The 6,905-nt window shown below is 45.2% G+C and overlaps 3 non-coding genes across 3 annotated transcripts; 2 read left to right on the top strand and 1 right to left on the bottom strand.

Annotated features, from left to right (window-relative positions):
- Window positions 1-1,541: 1,541 nt before the first annotated feature.
- On the bottom strand, window positions 1,542-1,613 carry TRNAH-GUG. The gene has a single exon. It is a non-coding gene; the product is annotated as a tRNA-His (tRNA).
- A 630-nt stretch (window positions 1,614-2,243) lies between these two features.
- TRNAH-GUG lies at window positions 2,244-2,315 on the top strand. Its single transcript has one exon. It is a non-coding gene; the product is annotated as a tRNA-His (tRNA).
- Window positions 2,316-3,790: 1,475 nt separating this feature from the next.
- TRNAH-GUG lies at window positions 3,791-3,862 on the top strand. Its single transcript has one exon. It is a non-coding gene; the product is annotated as a tRNA-His (tRNA).
- The last annotated feature ends 3,043 nt before the right edge of the window (window positions 3,863-6,905 follow it).

The following is a 6,905-nucleotide window of genomic DNA, read 5'->3' as shown; positions in this document are numbered from 1 at the left end:
TTTGTGAGTCTGAAATCAGAGTAATGGGAATGAACTGAGTGACCTCAGAAGAGGATTTCATGCAATGTTGATAGCCGGATGGACCCTAGGATGACTATGTAGATGCCAAGAAGACCAGCAGCTGGAAGTGCAAAAGAGCATCTTCCCCTCCTGTCACTCTTCCTGCAACCAGGTCACAATACATTTTCAGTTCAGTTCTTTTTAGCATTCCCGGCCTCACACGTGGAAGAAACGTGGGTTACTCAGATAGTTGAATTTGTGGGTTTTGTTTCCTTGGTTGACTCTTCCTTGTAATATTCTTAGAGAATGACCACTCCTGCCTTTCTCTCAAGGATCTGGGAACAGCTCATTGCCTCCAGAAGTTTCTGCAGGAGAGCATTGGAGTAATGAATGGGGCCAGGACCATTAGGAGAAAAGTCAGAGCTTTTCCTCTCTTTCCACCCTGGTACCTTATTGCAGCCCACAGTATAGTTATCAGATGAGTGGCCTGAGGAATAGTCATCATACTCCTGTAGGCTGGTTCTTTTTTTGTGGGTGATGTTGATTTTCTTTTCATACAACTCTCAAATCAGTCATCTAAAGCCCAGTGACTTCTTAAACTCACATTCCTCCTTTTTGTTCTGGTCAGAACACTTTTGCCATCTTAGTTGTCCTGTTGTGTGGCTTTAAACTGACCAAATTTAGGGAACCAGAGCTGAGATACCCTGGGAAATTACAGCCCACAGCACTGTGTGGCTTTTAACCTTGTTCGGATTGTGGGTGAAGGGGGCACCACCCCATTACATCCATCTCTCCCAGGAATGCTTCCAGACGTGCTCTGCCACCCGCAGGTCCCCTGGGAGGAGTTGGAGAGGTTCATTCCTCACTCAGTCCGCTCTCGTTGCCTCCTTGACAGTAACACAGCCACCTGACAGACCTGAATTTGTTGAGTAAAACAAACAAAATTTGCTCTGAACTTGAGGTAGATGAGGAAAAAAACCCCTCCGGAGAAAACACCCTCTCACATAAGAGTGGTGAGGATGAAGGACACCCACCTCTCCTTAGCACCCCTCAAAGTGGCTACAGGCACTAGCGCCTCTAATTGGTCATATTTTTCATTTGTCACAGGATCTGAACCAAGAGTGATTCAGTGTATTGTCCAATCTGCACTCTTCTAACCCTTAATCAATGTTTGCACCTTGTTCTTATAAACTCCTATGCCCCCAAAGTATTTAGGTTTTATCTAGTGTGAAACTTTGGGAGGAATCAATATATGATTTTACCGTTATTAAGGGTTAAATAAGGGCACCACACAGAATATATACAAAATAAAATAATTACATGATGGGGAAGATGGTGGGGATGGCTAATTCACTAGCAGATTAAGAATTAAAAACAGAAAGGAAGGCTCGGGAGTGTGCACAGAATTTTGGGTACACACGTAATTACCTTGTTATATTTTGTCTCTAACCTAATAACATGTGGCAACTGCCACAGTTGCCACGAAGAATGTGGCCTCCGGAGTCCAAAAAGGCGCCCTTGCCGTGCCATTGTTCCCACAATGCCGTGACTCGGATTCGAACCGAGGTTGCTGCGGCCACAACGCAGAGTACTAACCACTATACGATCACGGCGAGCTACCGGGACGCCACATGAGACGTGTCACCCAGTGTCGTCCTTCTTGTCTAGATGGCCACTGTCCCCGCCTTCTTGAACTTCCCGTCACCTCCCAGGCCCCTCTGGCACTCACGCTAGCCTGGATGAAGAGTGGGGGAGCCCTGGGCTCCCCAACCAGTTTCCGCAGGGACTTCAGCGCATATGAAAGGCTAAAGGATCCCTGTGAGTGCTGTACTCATGTGAAGCTCCAGAGTCTCCGGAATGGTGGCCTGAAGTCCCTCTATTGCTCTCCCCGCACAGGCTGTCCCATCAGAACAGACTTTGGTTAGGACCGTAGCTGTCTCTTATGTTTTACAAGAAGGAAACTCGCGTTGCCTCACCCTCACAAATTCCACGAGGAGGAGGGTAAGAGGGAATCCCTAGCGCAGCCTTCACCCGGCAGAAACCGGGGAGTCTAGTTCGCGGTCAGGAGAGGAACAAAACCGAAAACGCAGAAAAGACCAGTGCGCCTGCGTACCTGCAAAGTGCGGCTAGGTTAAAGGTAGGCGGCAACAAACAATGACAAATCAATGACATTGCGAAGGGGCGGGGCTTGCAACAGAGAAGAGTTCAGGCGAGGAAGTCAAGCCCCACGTCTCCAGTAGCTCGCCGTGATCGTATAGTGGTTAGTACTCTGCGTTGTGGCCGCAGCAACCTCGGTTCGAATCCGAGTCACGGCATTGTCAAGGACAATAGCACGGCATGGAGGCGGATTTTTTTTTTTTTTTATAGCTCTCTCTCATTTTTATTCTGAGTTTGTAACATGCTGGAAAATGAACCCAAATCCCCTTGTGACAGTTAGGAAGAACATTTATGCCAGCTATGGCTAAACTGCATTTCCGAAAGGTAGAGGTGTCAGGTTTCTCTGGGCCTAGGGGAGTTGTTGGAGACAAAGTGCTCACCAGGCTAAAAGGTACTGTAATAGACTAATTTAGGCGTCGACTTCCAAACACGCTCTAGGAGAGGATTCCTAATAATAGGAAAAGAAGGCTTTGCAGAACAAGTGACCTTTGAGGTAACTCTTAAAAGCAAAATGGGAATTTGTCAGGCAGCCAGGATAATTTCGTGTACAGAGACTTTAAGGAAGTTTGAAATTGAAAGATTGCAATTCTCTTTGCAAGTATTCAGTCTTCCTTATAACCACCACCACAACGCCTGACAGTAGGCGCTTCTCAAGGACCTGTTGAGTGAGCTAGTTGCAAGAAATTAGGGAACGGGGAAGGACACGAGGGAAGGCCATGAGATGAGCTAAAAAGGGGAGACGATTTTCCTGCAGTCTAGGGGTGAGGATGAGGGATTCAGGAGTGAAAGGATTCAATTCATGTTTAGCAAGATCCCTCCAGAGGCTCTGCAGAGGGGTCGATTGGAGTGGGTGACACTGGCAAGACGGGTAGTCACTCTGGATTCACTTGTCAGATACTAATAGCACATTCTCCGTTTAGCAAATAGCCCGTGCCTACTATGTACTCGGCCCAGTTCTAGGCACCCTGGGTGCCGGAGCACCGAGACAAGAACAACCCAAGCCGGTCCCGGCTGCGGCCAAGGACACAACAGAAATAGGCACTTGGACAGCGGGAGCGTGGTGGAGGGAGGAGTCAGGACTGTTGGAGGAGAATGAGCGGCTGGAAATGGGTTGGAAAAGGGGGACCTGGACGGTGAGATGCGTTTATTGAGTTGCTTCTACAAGGCAAGCCGGTTCTGAGGGCGTTCACACCCTCAGCAAAGGCAGCGTTGGATGGCTGCTGGAAGTTTCAGAGGAGAACTCATGAGGAGCGCCCCCTGCAGGCTTGGGAAGCGTGGAGGGTTCGCTGCAAAGGTCTCTAGGACAAGGGAGACCGGCGACCCCAAGCAAAGACAGTCTGAGCTCCAGCCAGCCCCGATTCTGGATGCCCAAGCTGTCTGCCTGAAACTCCCGCTGTGCTCACAGGGAACCCGCTTCATCATCATCACCGCCGGTGGCTACCACCCCGAAACAGATGAGAGAAGACAACACAGCCAACTGGCCAGAGCGCAATGCGCCTGCGCACTCTCGGACTCAACGTCAGGCCGGAACCCGGCCCCATAGGTGGACCATTTAATGACGCGCAGACTGGGAAGGCCTATGACTGCTGAAGAAGAGAATTAGAGAGCCAGCCCTACAGGTCCCCGGTAGCTCGCCGTGATCGTATAGTGGTTAGTACTCTGCGTTGTGGCCGCAGCAACCTCGGTTCGAATCCGAGTCACGGCATTGTGGGAACAATGGCACGGCAAGGGGAATGCCTACTTTTTTTTCCCCTTCCAAATTGTAGTTTTTTCCTTCCCGTTCGTAGCATTTTGTATAATTCACAACTCAGTTTCTTGAGACGAACTGCTGCTTCTTTCTCCCTTGAAAACCGAACATTATTAACCCTAAACATCGTTACCTCTAGTAATACTCAATGCTTTGAATGCAGCTTTAGATCAAATAGTTACAATTTGTTTCCTGCTGAATATCGGTGTCTAAATCCTTCCACAGCAGCAAAACAGAGCGCCCGTGACCTTGTGGTGTTTTTTTTCCCGTTTTCATCTATTCTTTTAAATTGGGATGTTTAAATAGAGGATATATGGACAAAAGTCTAGTGAATTGTCTCCTCATTCTTCACCCTATCCACCAATTGACGGTTTCCAGTCATACCTTTCCATGAACAAATACGTATGTATGTATATACGTAAATATATTCCTCCTTGCTTCTTGCATGAAACTCAAATAGCACCGCCCCCCCCAAGTGATGGGACATGAACAGAACTTAAGGCGATAGATTTGCATAAAGGTTTATATAAACTCTCTTTATGGGGAAGAGTCCACTTATCCCAGAGTAATCTCCACCCATCTCCAGTCATGTCCTTTTTCCCCCCAGGCCCTAACTCCAGGCTAGGGAGATAAGGGAACAGTTTGGGTTGGTAAAAATAGGGGAAAGGGATTCTTTCCTATACTTATAAAAAGTATAGGCTCTCTAGATGGGAGCCTGAGCAGGAGAGCAGCCTTATTTTGGTTTCAGATTGCAAGGGTAGGAAAGCATCTAGAATTTGGGGTAAGACAGAGGAATTTGGTTTGGCAGCCACTCCCATCTGTCCCTTACCTTATTGTCATGATTCATTTTAAATCACAAACCATTAAAGTTAGAAAATTCAAGTTTGTTGAAGGCAGGACTGAGTCTTACACATCTTTGTGTTCCAAGCACACAGGCTGTCCATAAATATTTAAAGAGAGGTTTTTTATGGAATCCATAGATGAGAGTAGTGCTCAGGTTTTTACTTTGTGGTTGCATCTTAAGTGGAGTTTTTTAAATATAGAACCATGTTATTTTCATATCAAATAGAAATAGCACATGCTTCCACTAAAATGAAAAATGTTGTTCTCCCATTTTTCTAGTAACTTGTGCCCTTTTAGGCCTTCTTTCTTTTCTTCTTTTTTTCTTTCCCTTTTCTTATCCTTGACAAGGATATGAACTAGAGAGATATTACACTTTCATCTTTACTATAAGAAGAAAAAAGTGAAAGTTGGTGGTAAAAGCAACTGACTTGCAAGTAGGCTTGTGGCTCACGCCTGTAATCCTAGCACTCTGGCAGACTGAGGTGGGAGGACTGCCTGAGTCTGGAGTTGGAAACCAGCTTAAACAAGAGCAATACACCCCCCTCCAAAAAAAGAAAATAGAAAAATTAGCTAGGAGTTGTGGTTGGTACCCATGGTCCCAGCTATCATGGAGACTGAGGCAGGAGGATCACCTGAACCCAGAAGTTTGAGGTTGCTGTGAGCTAGGCTGATGCCAAGCGACTTGAGTCTGGGCAACAGACTTTTTTTTCCTCAAAAAAAAAAAAGCAACTGACTTGGGACTTCAATGATCTAAAGCAGTGGTTTTCAACCTTCCTAATGCCATGACCCTTTAATACAGTTCCTCGTGTTGTGTTGATCCCCAGCCATGGATACACTTGGAAACAGATTGCAACTGTTTGATTTAAAGCTTCATTCAAAGCATTAAATGAGTGTTTAATGGATACACATGGTTGGGGGAGGGGGGTCAACACAACATGAGGAACTGTATTAAAGGGTCGTGGCATTAGGAAGGTTGAGAACCACTGATCTAAAAGCATGTAGGATACTCATGTTCTACCAGTTGTGCTTTATGGGAATATGAGTCCTGATGTTTTAGGAAAAGCCCACAATCTGGAATTTTGTGTGAGATCTTTCACATTTTTAAATACTGGTAACTTTTCAATTATTTTTTTAAACACCAAATTGACCAAAACTATATAAACCAAACCAAACTTGGCTCAAATGAAACTCCATTTCAACATCCAGATTCCCAAAGTACATATGTGAGAGTATTAGGATGTGGTTGTCCTCTCAAGGTTATGGGCAGAGATAGACCCAAGACAGATGTAAGGTAAGAAGCAGTTAAGAACAAGGCAAAAGTGGTTGGGTAGAGTGACTCATGCTTGTAATCCCAGAATTTTGGGAGGTTGAGGCAAGAGTTTGAGGAGCTCAAGAGTTTGAGGTTTATGTGAGCTGTGATCAGGCCACTGGAAGCAAAAAGGAGCAGAGTTCAGGACTGATGTGGGTGCCCAAAGTCAGGCAAATAGGAGATATGACACTGCATTCAGTATCTGGTGAGAAAAGTGAGGGTTAAGGAACATGCATGACTTTAGGACATTAAAGACCTAAGAGAGAGGAGAAAACCAGAAGACTGTCCTTTAGATGAAAATTTGGGGGAGGGTAGAAGGGGAGGTCAGCAGACTCTTGTGCTGTAAAGAGGTGAAAGAGAAAAAAATGAGTCATAATTATCAGGTTGGACACTTAAAAGTCACTGTTGACTTTTAAAACCTCCCATTTTTACTATTTGCCCCAATAATTCTACTTTTAAGACATTTACCAAAGGAAATAATCCTAAACTAGAGAAGTTATCTGAATATAGATGCCCAGTTTACAGCTCCTTAGGAAAAGGGAGACTGGAAATAGCCTAAGTGCTCATCAAATAAGACAATGTGGAACTAAACCACAGATATTTATTTGGTGATATATTAAATAGGCATTTTAAAAGTGAAAAGTCCTTAAAATATCATTACCAACTAAAAGGAGTAAGAGTCCCCTAAAGAAAAGACTGATTCTAGCTCTGCAGCAGGAGAGGTACAAGATGAGTCTAGAACATCTTGTGTGAGAAAGTAAGTAAATGCTTAAAAATTGATGAGATCAAGTCAAAAAGACATACAAGCCTCTTGAAAAAGTCTCCTGTTGGCCAAATTTGGGACACTTC

The sequence above is a fragment of the Otolemur garnettii genome, unplaced genomic scaffold, assembly GCF_000181295.1.
Source record: "Otolemur garnettii isolate 467f Iridium unplaced genomic scaffold, OtoGar3 scaffold00050, whole genome shotgun sequence".
NCBI classification, from domain to species: domain Eukaryota; kingdom Metazoa; phylum Chordata; class Mammalia; order Primates; family Galagidae; genus Otolemur; species Otolemur garnettii.
Note: the sequence above shows the minus strand (reverse complement) of the source record. Positions and strands in the feature narration are given on the sequence as shown.